General features: G+C 46.6%; 1 protein-coding gene across 1 annotated transcript in view; it reads left to right on the top strand.

Annotated features, from left to right (window-relative positions):
• CAPN6 (calpain 6) overlaps positions 1-16,137 on the top strand; it is a 551,200-nt gene that overhangs the window by 301,080 nt on the left and 233,983 nt on the right. The window lies entirely within an intron of this gene.

Raw genomic sequence — 16,137 nt, 5'->3', positions numbered from 1 at the left:
CACAGGGGAAAAATACAAGATTAGGCAAAACAAGCAGCGTGGGGAGCGACCTGCCTGCGAGCAGGGTCATAGGTCACTATCAGTCCAGTGCGCTCAACAGCGGGTGCTCAGCGTATGGGCCGGATCCTGGCCTCAATTCAATTTTCAAGCAACAAATGATGCATCACTCCAAAGCAGGATACTTATGAATTTATTTCATCACAACACCTCTCAACCAACGCGTTATAGCCCTCACACGGCTTTCTTCACGGTTAGTGAGTCCTTCTTCTATAATGCTTTAAATACACATCTCTGACACAATAATGGCTGTTCCTCTGACATCTCATCTTCATTCAAGTTGCATGGTAGATCAAACATGTTCTTCAGGTCAGGCACTAGATCTATTATTATAGTCGGTATATCCGCTTCAATTATATCTTCTAAATTTCTGTTCTTAGGCTGTTTGTTTCCTTGTTTGTTGTGTCAAAAGTAGAGAAATATAACACCACTTTAGAGACTGCTCAAAAGTTGGGTACTATACCCCAAGATTTGAAAACTATTTCAAACGTTAACTACACAAAAAATTGTCGCAAATGTTGAAATTGTGAACTGAGGAAAAAAAACTCACAACTGAATATTTCATAAGAAAGGGGTACTATACCAATAAAGCAGTAATGGATTGACCAATAGAATGCAATGCGCTAAAAATGCATACATTGATGGCTGTAGTACATGTGGGGGTGCCAACTTTGTAGTTAGGGTGACCAGAGATAGAGATTTTTTTAATTTTGCCCCTGAGTAACTTAGAACCGGTTTGCCAAATGTCTGTGAAACCTTGCAGACCTGCTGTCAGAGTAGAGAAAGGTTTGTAGCGTTTGGTCAAGTGTGTGCAAAGAAAAAAAGGGGGGGGGGCAGAATGGGCATAAAATCCACTGCATTTTACATAGACTGTTATATTTGTCAGTTGGATATGTATGAAATTTGGCAGGGTGCACAGATGACTTTTTGAGGTACGGTAGGTAAGTTGGGTAAGTATTTTATAAAGATTTAAGTGCTTTAAACCTAGTGATATCTGTGGCTGCGTTAGTACTGTGGTACTACCAAGGTATATAGCGACGACAAGCCATTAGCTGACTGAAACTCAACTCTGAGAAAAGAGAAGTCCTGATCCTTGGCTCCACACCTGGTGGCCCCCCGCCCTGGGAGCCCCACCCCAACGGACCATGCACCAAACCCGGCATCATACGTGACTCATCACTCACAATGAACCACCAGATCAACGCTGTATCTTCAGCTTGCTTTAACATCCTCCACATACTCCCAAAAACTTTCAGATGGATCCCAACTGTATCCAAAAAAACGGTCATGCACCCCCCCATCAGTAGCAGACTGGACTACGGCAATGCCCTCTACGCCGGAATCAACAAAAAACTATTTTGCAAACTCTAGACCTTCCAGAACACCGCAGCCAGACTGATACTAGGCAACCCATATCACAACTACATCACTCAACACCTCCGCGATCTCCACTGGATCCCCACCTAAAGAAGAATAACCTTCATGCTCCTCACTCACACATACAAGGCCCTACACAACATTGGACCAGCATACCTAAACAATCGCCTCTCCTTCCACGCACCAAAGAGACACCTCCGATCAGCTGACCTCTCTATGGCCACCATTACACGCATCTAACAGATGAGAACGGGAGGAAAGTCCTTCTCCTACATCACAGCCAAGGCCTCGAACGGCCTCCCCCTCCATCTCCAGCAAGTCCCAACACTGCTCTAGTTCAGGAAGTACCTCAAGACTTGGCTCTTCGTATGATCCCAGCACTCAACTGAGCCCCCACACCTCCCCTTTAGCACCTTGAGACCCTTGCGAGTGAGTAGCTGTGCTTTACCAACCCTGACTGATTGATTAATTGATTAGTTGATCGGCTAATGACTGCCTTTATAAAAGTGAAAGGCAGCCATGTTTTCAGCACAAATTTGTTCTGCTTAATGCCTTGCAATGTCAGTATTATGTCTGGTATTTTCCCAGGCTTGTTACCACTGTGTTAAAGTGGTGAGAGGTAGGGTAACATATTTATAAGTTTAAATGTATTATGAAACAAACTGGGAATACTGCAGTACGTCCGCAGAACCAAAACAAAAAAAATGAAAACATTGGAAAAAATGGAAATACACTAAATGTTTTAAATATAGTGTGCTAAAGTGTATTTTCAATGGTTTAAAATATTTATATATGAGCAAGGCAGGAGATACTGCTGAAACGCATAACAGCATGTACTAAATAAACAGTGCAGAATCTATGACCAAGTCTACTGTCTCGATGTCCGGTTTTATTGGGGAACTAGAGATTAGTTTGATATATATAATTTCCAATACCACTCACACACGTAGAAGCAGGCACCAACACTGTGGGTATTTAACCCCAAACGTTTATTTGCAAGGAACCCTAATGCGTTTCGGTGGATTCACCGCTTTGCTCACAACATCTGGCGCCAGTGAGCAACTTCAATATATGCTGCATCACCCTCTTTGGTTGTCACAGCAACCAGGGGAGTCTCATAGACATAGGGATAAAGGGTTAGTGCAAAACATATAAATACTTGTGCATTGGTCTTGTAAATGTTGCAAAAATTATAATATTGTTGTAACCACTGAAACTCCGTGGCAACATTCGATCATGAATAAGCAAAAACAAAAGTGAAGGCATACTTATAGTGGCTGTGAAACATCCGAACTATAAAGGATAAATATTCCTTGGTATTGATCGTCATTTGCCGTAATTTGGTTTATTATCCACAGCACACCGAACCCAAGCCAGGCGGCCACCAACCTCACCAAGTGGATCAGCGACTGCGCAGACGACCTCGCCCCCCTGAGGACCCCGCCTAGCAGACCCGGCAGCAAGAAAGCCCCATGGTTCACCGACGAACTCAAGAACTCCAAGAAGAACTGCCGAGCCCTCGAGAGAACCTGGCGCAGAGACCCAACTCCGGACAACATGGCGGCCCTCAAGCTCGCCACCCGAAAGCACCACCAACTCATCCGCGCCACCGAGAAAACCGCATTCAAGGAACGACTGGACAACAACGCACACAACAGCAAGGAACTCTTCAACATCGTCAAAGAGCTCTCCAACCCCAACGCCGGATACAACGACATCACCCCTTCGCAAGACCTCTGCAACTCCCTCGCCTCCTACTTCCACAACAAGATCGCGGACATACACAACAGCTTCAGCACTCAACCGACGCACGCCACGACCGAACCCCCGCCCCTCACCACCACCCTCCGCGCCTGGACTCCGATCAACACCGAAGACACCATCCGCACGATGAACTCCATCCACGCCGGATCTCCGACCGACCCCTGCCCTCACCACGTCTTCAACAAGGCCGACGCTGTCATCGCACCCCACCTGCGGGACATCATCAACACCTCCTTCAACACCGCTACCTTCCCGGAGAGCTGGAAGCACGCCGAACTCAGCGCCCTACTCAAGAAGCCATCAGCCGACCCCACCGACCTCAAGAACTACCGCCCCATCTCGCTGCTCCCATTTCCGGCTAAAGTCATCGAGAAGACCGTCAACAAGCAGCTGGCCACCTTCCTCGAGACGAACGGATCCCTCGACCCCTCGCAGTCTGGCTTCCGGGCAAACCACAGCACCGAGACCGCCCTGATCGCTGCCACCGATGACATCCGTGCCCTGCTCGACAACGGAGAAACCCCTCATCCTCCTAGACCTCTCCGCGGCCTTCGACACTGTCTGCCACCGTACCCTAGTACAGCGCCTCAGCAACGTCGGAGTCCAGGAGAAGGCACTGGAGTGGATCACCTCCTTCCTCGCCGGAAGGACACAGAGAGTCCGCCTCCCTCCGTTCAGATCGGAAGCCACCGAAGTCATCTGCGGCGTCCCTCAAGGCTCCTCGCTCAGTCCAACCCTCTTCAACGTCTACATGGGCCCCCTCGCAGACATCGCACGCCAGCACAACCTCAACATCATCTCCTACGCCGACGACACCCAGCTGATCCTCTCCCTCACCAACGACCCCGCCACCGCCAGAGACAACCTACACGAAGGGATGAAAGAGGTGGCCGAATGGATGAAGAACAGCCGCCTGAAACTGAACTCGGACAAGACGGAAGTCCTCATCCTGGGATCCTCACCCTCTGCCTGGGACGACTCCTGGTGGCCCCCGCCCTGGGCAGCGCACCCCAAACAACAGACCACACACGCAACCTGGGCTTCATCCTGGACTCCTCCCTCTCCATGACCAGACAAGTCAACGCCGTCTCCTCGTCGTGCTTCAACATCCTGCGCATGCTACGCAAGATCTTCCGGTGGATCCCCACCGAGACCAGGAAGACGGTCACCCAGGCCCTCGTCACCAGCCGTCTGGACTACGGCAACTCCCTCTACGCTGGAACAACCGCCAAGCTCCAGAAGAGACTTCAGCGGATCCAGAACGCCTCAGCACGTCTCATCCTGGACATCCCCCGTCGCAGCCACATCTCCGGACACCTGAGAGACCTGCACTGGCTCCCGGTCAACAAGAGAATCACCTTCCGACTCCTCACCCACGCACACAAAGCCCTACACAACCAAGGCCCGGGAAACCTCAACAGCCGCCTCAACTTCTACGCTCCCAAACGCCAGCTTCGATCAACCGGCCACGCCCTCGCCGCCGTCCCCCGCATCCGAAGAGCCACCACAGGAGGACGGTCCTTCTCTTACCTCGCCGCCAAGACATGGAACTCCCTCCCGACCCACCTCCGCCTGACCCAGGACCACCTCGCCTTCAGGAAGCAACTCAAGAAATGGCTGTTCGAGCAGTAGCGGACCCCCCTCCCTAGCGCCTTTAGACCCTTTGGGTGAGTAGTGCGCTATATAAATGCTGTGATTGATTGATTGATTGATTGATTGACAGTTGGAGATGGTTCAAATTAGAATTAACAACATGTAAAAAAGCAGAATTGCCAAACTTGGTGGTATGGCCAATGTATAAATACATTCGGTTAGTGGCCAAGACACCCACACTTAAGTCAATGGAGCACAAACCAGGTTGCATAACATCTTAAGGTATACGGTTAATTGGATGTCCGCCAACTCATTGAAGATTAATCCGGATAAAACCGAGGTGCTGCCTATAACCATCTCGGGCAGCCCTTGGAATGACGGGTTTTGGCCCAAGGAGTTGGGCAGGACACCGGAACCAGCAACCGTGGTGAAAAGCCTGGGTATCCATATTGACAGCAATCTGTCTATGAAGAAACAGGTGTCCATGGTGGTAGGCACATGTGTTGGTCTTCTGAGACAGCTTTGCAAGATCTCTCAATTGCTGTCATTTTCTACTCTAAGAAGCGCGGTGTCAGCTATGATTTTGTGACGATTGGACTACGGCAATGCGCTGTATATAGGGTTGCCTCAGCGACAACTTGCGAGGCTTCAGACAGTAATGAACGATGCAGCGAGACTGATTTTTAAGAAGCCTAGGAAAACACATGCTTCACCTCTCCTGCGTCAGTTACATTGGCTCCGTGTTAGACAGAGGGCACTGTTTAAAGGATTGTGCATCACACACAAGGCACTCTACGGTAATGCGCCCAGGTATATTAAAACCAGACTATCTGGCTATATCCCTGGTAGGGTGCTGCGGTCCTCTGAAGCCACTCTTTTGGCTAATCCACGTTTCCGCCTGTCCACCTTGGGCGGGCGTGCTTTCTCCACTTTACTTCCTGTAGCTTGGAACAAACTACCAATCAATCTCCGTAAGGAGTCAAATCTACTGCTATTCAGCCATTTGTTAAAAACCTTACTCTTTAGGGAAGCATGGGGTGTGCTGTAAGTTTGCTACCTGTTTTCTGTAGAGTTGGGTTCTTTTTGTACAAGCGCTTAGAGACCCTGGGGTGATAATGCGCTATATAAATTGAAATAAATAAAATAAATAAATAAATTAGATTAAATCAAAATACATGAGTCGAGCCCAAGTGTGCCAGTGAACCCCTTCCAAATGGACTCTATAAACAGTCATACAATGACGAAAATGTACACTGTCAGAATAAGAATACAATAACTAGTTTCTCATCTATCGTCACTGGACAGTGATTTCACAATTCAAAGTCAATAACACAAAACCAACACAATAATAATAAAATAAAAGATTAACAAATAAGTGTGCAACATGTAGTACAGCTATTTTCTTGCAACCGATTAAAAGAGAGAGTGAGAGTGACAGACTGTGGCACAGAAATTGAAGATGTACAGATAACTCCCTATCTGAGTTCAGCCCATAAGGAATTTTAGCGTTCAACATCAATATGTATCTCGATTCCAACCTTCTCAGTAGGAGTTGTCTATTCCCTCCCCCCACGCCCACCCCCGGGCTCTTGGGGACGGTGTCGATGACATAATACAACAGATCATCTTTAACATTGCCTTGGTAACACTGATTTACGTGCCTGGCTACCGCGTAGCTCTGCTCGTCTTTTGCTACTGCTCTGAGGTGTTGCCGTTTCCGAATATGTACACGTACTTTGTGAATGGTACTATATAAATAAATATACAGCTTCCTTGAAAAACCAAAGTACAATTGGACCTGTAATTACAGCTTCTTGCATATTGGTAATTACTTGATGCAATATTGTCAACCCAACAAGTAACTAGTTCATAATAAGGGTCCAGGTGAATCAAGGCTGATGTAGTTGAAGCCTTTGTCTGAAGAAGTGTTTATTGGTTGGGTAAACTACTGCCAGTAGTGACTTGAGCAGGTCTCAGACTAGTAAAACACCATCAAAATCCTTATGTGCCGCATCATCTGATATGAGTGGAACAGAGCACACTACTAGCATTAATATTGTTAACCACAGAGAATAATGACATTGGAGGGATATGTGCATCACAAAAAGTTATTTAGAAACTCACATTATGCTTAACTGAGCAATTTTACCATTTGTTTTGAGTAAATCAGATTTTAAAACACTGTTCCCTCCTAGGAAACGAGGACAGATTTTCTAGTTCTGTGTATTTGAGTAAATTATATATGGAATGAAGTACACACTTCATGTCACCAGGAAGTTCCGTAACCATAAAGACATAGGGCCAAATGTATAAATATTAGCAATAGCGATTACCTAATTGCGATTTTCTGTGAATCATAATTAGGTCATCGCTATTCCTTAGGAATTAAACTTCACGAGTTTCATTTAGCCAATCCTAGGGGGTCACAAATCCACCTAGCTCATGAATATTAATGAGGTAGGTCGCAAAATCGCTAAAATAACGGGGAGGGTGGCCTACTGGGGTCAGCAGACCACCATGTCTATGATTGCTTTTGCATAAAGTGATCATTTTTTAAAAATGCAATACGTTTTCGTTAAAGGAAACGGCGTTGCATTTAAAAGAAAAAAATGAAATGTTTTCTTTTCATTTTTTAAAAACAGAACTGCCTGCTCTTCAAAAATGTATATTCCAACATTCATCAAGGGGAAGGAGTCCCTTTGGGACCCTTTCTTATTTGCGAATGGTTTACCATCAGATTGAATCTGATAAACTGTAAATTTCTTGCGTCCGGTATTTGGTTGCAAAACATTCATTCATACCGATGCGATTCGGTATTAGAAAGGGACACCCTAAGCACGCCCCTTCCTAATACCGAATTGCAAACCCATTTTGCGATTTGATACCAGGTTGCTGAATCGCAAAATAGAGGTTGGTACATAGGAAAAGCCTTTTTTGCATTCGCAGACAGCCGATGCATAGAATTGACCTGCTTGTATACACAAAATAGCTTCATACATGTGGCCCATAGTTCCTTCATAAGTTCAAGTTCAAGTTCAGGCATTTATAAAGCGCACTACTCACCCAGAGGGTCTCAAGGCGCTAGAGGGAGGGGTTCATTGTTTGTCGAATATCCATGTTTTCAGTTCTTTTCTGAAGGAGGTGTGATTCTGAGTAAGGCGGAGGTGGGTGGGGAGTGAGTTCCAGGTCTTGGCAGCCAGGAAGGAGAAGGATCTGCCACCCATGGTGGTTTTTCGGATGCGCGGGACTGCGGCGAGGGCTTGATTGGATGATCTTAGTTGGCGGGTGGGATGGTAGAAGGACAGTCGGGTGTTGAGGCATTCGGGTCCTAGATTATAAAGGGCCTTGTGTGCGTGGGTAAGAAGGCGGAAAGTAATTCTTTTGTTGACGGGAAGCCAGTGGAGGTTTTTTAAGTGACCGGTGATGTGCTCTTGGCGCGGGATGTCTAATATGAGTCTCGCTGATGCGTTTTGGATGCGCTGGAGCTTTTTCTGTAATTTTGTTGTAATTCCGGCGTAGAGTGTGTTGCCATAGTCCAGTCGGCTCGTGACCAGTGCATGGGTGACAGTTTTTCTCGTTTCGAGGGGGATCCAGCGGAAGATCTTTTTGAGAATGCGAAGGACGTTAAAGCAGGAGGACGATACGGCGTTGACTTGTCTGGACATTGAGAGAGAGGAGTCTAGAATGAAGCCAAGGTTGCGTGCATGGTCTGTGGGTGAGGGCGTTGATCCCAAAGCGGAAGGCCACCAGGAGTCGTCCCAAGCTGAGGGGGAGGATCCTAGGATGAGCACCTCCTTTTTGTCTGAGTTGAGTTTTAAGCGGCTCTGTTTCATCCATTCGGCTACTTCTTTCATACCTTCGTGAAGGTTGTTTTTGGCGGTGTTGGGGTCTTTGGTGAGGGAAAGGATTAGCTGGGTGTCGTCAGCGTAGGAGATGATGTTGAGGTTGTGTTGACGTGCGATGGAAGCGAGGGGGCTCATGTAGACGTTGAAGAGAGTGGGACTGAGTGAGGAGCCTTGAGGTACGCCGCAGATGACTTCGGTGGGCTCTGAGTAGAAAGGGGGGAGTCGGACTCTCTGCGTTCTCCCGGCTAGGAATGAGATGATCCAGTCCAAGGCTTTACCTTGAATGCCGATGTTGTTGAGGCGTTGTATGAGGGTGTTATGACAGACAGTGTCGGAGGCGGCGGAAAGGTCGAGTAGAATGAGGGCCACTGTTTCACCGTTGTCCAGGAGTGCTCGGATGTCGTCGGTCGCCGCAATGAGGGCGGTTTCGGTGCTGTGTTTGGCTCGAAAGCCGTTCTGTGAGGGATCCAGGGAGTTGTTGGATTCAAGGAAGGCTGCGAGTTGGCTATTGACGGCTTTCTCGATGACTTTGGCCGGGAAGCGGAGGAGGGAAATGGGTCGGTAGTTTTTCAGTTCTGAGGGGTCTGCTGTTGGTTTTTTCAGAAGGGCACTGAGTTCGGCGTGTTTCCATATTTCTGGAAAGGTGGCGGAGTTGAAGGAGCAGTTGATGACGTCGCGGAGATGGGGGGCGATGATGGAGTCAGCTTTGTTGAAGATGTAGTGGGGACAGGGGTCAGAAGGTGAACCAGAGTGGATTGAGTTCATGAGGCGAATGGTGTCTTCAATGGTGACTGGGTTCCAAGAGTTAAGGTAGTTAGTTGGAAGGGTGGGATCTGAAGGGGGTGGGATGAGTTGTTCATTGGGAGTATTCTTGAAGCTGTTGTGGATGTCGGCAATTTTGTTGTAGAAGAAGGAGGATAACGCATCGCAGAGGTCTTGGGAGTTAGTGATGTCGTTGGATGCTGCGGGAGGGTTGGTGAATTCTTTGACGATATTGAAGAGTTCCTTGCTGTTATGAGAATTTTTGTCGAGACGGTCCTTAAATGCTGATTTCTTGGCGGATCGAATCAGTTGGTGGTGTTTGCGGGTGGCTGTCTTGAGGGAGGTCATGTTGTCTGAGGTTGGTTCTTTTCTCCAATTCTTCTCCAGTGTGCGGCATGTCTTCTTGGATTTTTTAAGGTCATCATTGAACCAGGGAGCTTTCTTGCTGGATGATTTCAACTGGTGTTTTTTCAGGGGTGCTAGTTCGTCTGCACTGTGGGTAATCCACTGCCTGAGGTTGGTGGCCGCTTGGTCTGGATCCGTTGCAGGGGAGGGAGTATTTAGGCTGAGTGATGTGAGGAGTTGGTCGGAGGTGATTTTGTTCCATTTTCTTCGGGGAATGGGTTGTGGACGGTTGTGGGTCAGGGTTGTTTTGTAGCTGAAGTGAACACAGCTGTGATCCATCCAGTGGAGAGCTGTAGTGAGATCGAAGGAGATGTGTTTGCTGGAGGTGAAAATAGGGTCGAGCGTGTGTCCGGCTATGTGAGTGGGGGTGTTAACAAGTTGTTTGAGTCCGAGATTGGCCATGTTGTCCAGAAGGGTGGTGGTGTTGTTGTCGAGAATGTTCTCGAGGTGGTAGTTGAGGTCTCCTAGAAGAATGTAGTTCTCTGAGGCGAGGGCGTGCGGGGTGATGAAGTCAGTGATGATGTCGCTGAATTGAGATCGGGAGCCTGGGGGTCTGTAAATGAGGGTTCCTCTAAGTGTGGTCCTGGGGTCGGTGTGGATCTGAAAGTGGAGGTGTTCGGCGGATGCCAGATTGTCGTCAGAGCAGGTTGTAATTTTGATGGTGTTTCTATGGACGATGGCGATGCCTCCTCCAGTTTGATCGGTGCGGTCTTTCCGAATGATCTTGTAAGTGTCCGGTATGGCTATGGCGATGTCGGGGGCAGAAGATGCGTTCATCCATGTTTCAGTGAGGAAAGCGATGTCAGGTGACGCGGTGTCGATTAGGTCCCAGAGTTCGGTTGCATGTCTGTGGACCGAGCGGGTGTTCAGTAGGATGCATTTCAAGTCGTTGGGTTCGGAGCTGTGTGTGGAGGAAGTGTGTTTGGTGAGGGTCCTGAAGCAGTTGAACTTACAGGAGTGGCAAGAGAATGGACCGTGGGTACGTCCTGGGGTTGCTGCGCAGCAAAGTGGGGTGCGTCCGGGGTTGAGGGCGAGGAGAGTAGCGGCATCGTAAGTTACTCTGGGGGGTTGGGAGTGGCATAGAGCAGAGGGACGGGCGCTGGGTGCGGTCCAGGCGCGGACGGGCGTAGACGGGCTTACCTTTGGCGCACCTTCGGCGCAACTGGGGCGCGACCGCTGCGCGTGACCGCTGCGCGCAAAAGCAGCTGTCATATGAGGATGGTGGAAGGGGAGGGGTGAGGGAGGGTCAGCTGGGAAGGCGGGAGCGGGGTGGAGACTCGGGCGTGGCGACACAAACAACAATATCAACACCAAAATGGCCGGCAGCGCGAAACGGAGCAGGCAGCCACAGTAATGTTCAAAGTGCAGAATAAACTCAATGAAAAGGCAGTCAGGGTAACACAGGGACGGCACAGTGGTACAAGCAGCAATTTAGCAGGCGAGGTGGTTAGAGCTATCAGGCAACAGTAATTTAAAAACAAGACGGTCCTGCTATGTTACTAAAATAAATAAATAATAGCGATGTTTATAATTACAGCGGTCCTGTAATGCGAGTTCTAAAACAAATAGCAATGTGCACAAGCAGCTGAGGAGAGCAACGATACCAGGCTGTGAGGGGAGGCAGGTCGGGGAGCAGCGAGGAGGAGCGGCCGCGTCTGTGGAACACAGGACGGTCACGGTAATAAGGTCATAGAACGTATAATGTATGAATGGGGTACCTTATTCCTTATAATACACGGTCATACTTTTACCCTTCTAACAAACCACTTAAATCCCTTATTTCTTGCTCTTTCATGATCATTGCAGGCAAGCATAACAGCAGAATCTCTCTTGTTAAATTAAATACACCAAAAGGTATTTTTTCAAAAATTATATTTGAATCAGTTACAACATGTTAAAAATGCTGTCTCTCAAATTGTGTAAAAACATGCAGGAATTCTATATTTCTGCAATTACTTATTCTGAGAAACAAATAAACAAATTGCTATAAACATGTCCTTCCCGCTGATAGCTTTTTCTACTTAAAAATATACCAGAAGAAGGAAAAGCAAATTAATGTAATACTTCTTTCAAATGTACTATAATAATGCCTCAGGAGCTGTCTTGAAGCCTGGTTGCTGGATCTGGCAGAAAGCATCGTTTGGTCAGAGCTCAACTGTAAGAATTTATTAATAACGCCATTTTGTTATTTCTGGTGACTAGAGACATCACAAGTTGCATGTAGTAAGGAAACTGGACACAGACTTTTATATAGAGATTGCAGGCTCCAATGTGTTATAAACAGTATAAAACAAAAGTGCAGGCCTTGCATTTTGGGGATAAATGTCCACTGAGCACAAAGGAGTAAAGCTATGTTCTCCCTCTTTTAACCCCTCCCATGCTCATGACGAGCCGAGCTCATCATGAGCCACGGTTCCCGTGTGCTCATGACGAGCTCGTCATAACGGTTAGAACGCTCATGCGCGGGGCTAATTACCCTGCTGTGCGAGCGTTCTACAGAAACGGGTGTGGCCGTGACAAGCACACGACAACCGTGGCTCATGACGAGCTGAGCTCGTCACGAGCACAGGGGCGCTTTGCGCGACCCCCCTCCCGCCAGCACAGCAGGGGAATCAGCCCCGCAGGTAAGGGGTTAAGTTATGTAGAAACTTAGGATTGCATCGCACTTACCAGGAGTACCTAGGGATTCAGAAGAACAGAGAAAGAAAACCAATAAGCATTTTCTCATATGTGATGATAAAGTAACAGTCTTTAAACTTTTCCCCAATATTGAGTGAGTGTGATTAGGTGGAATAACACAAGTATATAGAGGTAATACATGTTTTGATAAAAGTAACCATGTTCTAGGAGTTATGGTCATTATATCCCTTTTTGGCAGATTTATATATTTGCTAAGGATAGGGAAACTAATGGAGAAAAGCTTGTAGTGGAGGTTAGGAGGCATGCTGGACCAGTTCTCACCCAGGTCTGTAGATTCCCCTCCAGCACAGATTGCATAATTGAGGTTGAAATCTGTGTGAGCAGGCCCGCCATGTTCAGGGCAGGACCACTATTGACCTTTTTCCCTGACCATATCTTCCATGCACGGCACGTTGGAAATGGGAAGGGAAAATGTTAAATTACCTCCATGAAGCAGCAGAGAGATCCCTGCCAGGCAGGCTGGCATCTCTAGACACACAGGCGCGGACCAACAGGGTAATAGAGGACATCCCTTTGCTGATCAGGAGGATGCTGGAATGCCCACCATGGGCTAAATAGGGTCACTATACTCCAACGTTGTGAAGGAACTCAATATTTATGCAACATTTTCACAATATCTGATTAGGCACTACTGGGGGCGAATGGAACCTCTACAACAAAGCAATAAGGCGTTTAATGGGGCTGTGAGTAGAGTTACCATCCAAGGGTTGGGATTAATGAAGGTATTAGCGGGCCCGCCTGCTTCCACATTACGGTTGCAATGGGTTAAGAAGAGAGCTCCTCCCAAGCCCTATGGAGGTTTGTTACTATGACTCCTATATGCTGCTAACAACTTGAGGGATTTTTCTACTCCCCGGCAAGACAAGATGGCTCTTGCTCACCTCTGGGATTAACATCTATTGGTGAAGATGAACTACACTATTCATCTACTCTAAAACTACTCAACTAACTTTAATCTATTCCTTTCTCGTTTAAAACTGTGTTAATACTAGAAGCCTTGTAGAATCCAAGTTCACAGCGTTACATATCATCTGGTTTTTAGAGTAAAACCTAGGAAGCAGTGCATACTATTTCATGCAATTTAGAGAACAGTAGGACACGTTTTCATTCATTTATGCAGTTTTTCATCATTAGTGCTTCAAATGCTGCTCTTAATACCTCTCCTAGCACAACTGCTACTAGTTTAGTGTTCCTCGTACTGCATTTTGAAGTGTTACTAATAGCACAACCATCCATACTAGATCCAGACTTATAAGTAACTTTTCCATGAGCAATAGTATCATTACTTCTATAGGGACCACTACTCTTAGTACTATATGTACTACTATTCCAGGACCCATTTGTATTAGTAGAACATACATTACTGCAGCTATAACTGAGCCACAAACTACTTTGGGTTTTTTACTGTTATGATTTCTGATGCTGCAAGTACTGCTAGTACTGTTATGAGCATCACTGCTACTAGTACAAGTGTACTAACTTTTCAAATAATGTTCAAGATACTAATACTAATAGTATTAATAATATTATAATAATAGTATTATAACTCTATGTAGAACACATTCTTTTACTAATGCTACTTTCAATGCTACACCAATTGCTGATACTATGAATACTGCTATTAAAAGTGTGATTTCCAATGGTTCCACTAATGCATGTAGCATTCTTATTATTAATACTACTATTAATACTATAAGTAAGTATACAATGAATCTATATTGATCTTAAATTGAATTCCAGCCAATATTCATCACATTTGTTTTGTTAATTTCCTGCACATTGAGCCCAATTTGGGACACACCAAGAGACAAGAAATACACTGTTTTCAAAGGATAAAAAAGTATTTTCAATTGTTCATTTGCCAGATGTAGGAAAAACATAGATTTTTTGAATATTCATGTTTATACATTTGTGAGAAATCCGGGCTGTAGCATCCCACGAATTCAGGCATTGCTGGGTCTCATTTGTAACAACCAGGGCTTTTCATTTCTGGAGACCTGAGGTCCTTATAATGTTGATAACCAAATGGCCATTTTAGCATTTGGCTGTCTGATTAACGAGCTGGAGCAGTCCTAGGCCTACTGAGGGAGGTATTGTGGGCTACAGAGTCAGGCCCATATTTCCTAAGGGCTTGCATCACTGTTGTCACGCAAGACGACACAAGGCAACGCAAGCGCTTAAGTCAGATGTGCTAAGCCACACAAAAGAAACTTGTGTGGTTTAGTAAATCTGGAGTAATGAATGGCAGTACCAGTCGCTGCCTTGCGATGCTCTGCATTGGGAAGGTTTCCTGGGTGGAGTGCCAGTGCTCCCACACATCCGCCCATGGTTTTTGGCGCATTCCTAAATCTACTAATGCGTTAAAATAGTTTGCCATCCCAACAGAGGCATAACAAGGAGAAATATATTTATTTTTCCTCAATATTTCTCTAGTTACCGCCAACTGTGCATGGGGGAATTCAGTTATTTCTGTGCCAGCCTCCTTATATCATGTCATTAACAGATGCATTAGTTTCCAAACTTAAACTAGAGTTTCTTTGAAAAGTGCCATTCTGGTTACCTGGAACAGGAGGCTGTACATACTTTCAATTCTCCAATGTCCTTCTCTTTTGATTGATCATTGCTTTCCTAAGTTAGACCGCAAGATGGTGGTGTGAATCAACATGTGTGAAACCTTTCCAGCCATGGTGCATGAGAACATTTTTGTGGTTTCTGTGTCACATGGGTAGGGCCTAAAACCTCTCACAACAGTTGTTGGGTAAGGCCAACCGTTGCATTTGTTTATCATCTTGCTCAAAAAGATTAAAGCAGTCTCAGTTGGGGAGCAGTCCGCCAGAGGGATGTCTACACCTTGGACTGAAGTTCAGGGGTTGCAGGGCAGACCTCCAGGCCTTTCCCTCTACCTTCATTCTCCAATTTAGTCTTGAGGAGCAGGCATGAGAGATCGTGCATTTGGTTCCAATGTCGGTTCTTAGTTAACTTTTGTTAATTGTATGAATTAGATGTTGACATATCGGTTGAAAGGAACACATGTCTGACACCTGCATTATGTCATGTTTGTATTGTCATTGTTATTCAAGTTAAAGCATTTTCCTAGGGTATTTCCCTACATTTATTAGGATCTGTGATGAGAAAGATGATGGGTAGGTGGGCTCTTTATTACTGAACTGTAATATCTATTACACTGACTCAACACTTCCTCAACTCTGTCATTACATTCCACCCTCCCTCTGAAGAGGCATGTGGCAGGTGCCACAAACAATAGATGGTGGGGTGGGTAGAGGGAACACGGAGAGGGGAGCGTGTGGGGGTGTACCTGTAGCCAACAGCCGCCTTCCGCATTGCATCATGCTACCTCGTCTTTTCCTGGTCCCAGAAACCTCTGAGACCGACTCCCAACCAATCCCTGCACTGCTCTCCTCTGCAGGCAGTGCGGGGATTGGCTGAGTGGGCTGAAAAGATGCTCCACTCAGGCCACGGATTCTGTGGTGGTTTTTCCAGCCCGGCTGTTCAATGCGGCCAGGCTGGAGAAACCTAAGTGCGCATGTGTGTTGTGGTTAGTCTGAGATCCGGCCAAACACATATGCACACTTATGTGTCCTCCTCCTTCCATGACACATGCTGGCTCAGAGCC

This window comes from Lissotriton helveticus, chromosome 4_1, assembly GCF_964261635.1.
Source record: "Lissotriton helveticus chromosome 4_1, aLisHel1.1, whole genome shotgun sequence".
Classification (NCBI taxonomy): domain Eukaryota; kingdom Metazoa; phylum Chordata; class Amphibia; order Caudata; family Salamandridae; genus Lissotriton; species Lissotriton helveticus.
This window is presented reverse-complemented; position numbering and strand designations above follow the sequence as displayed.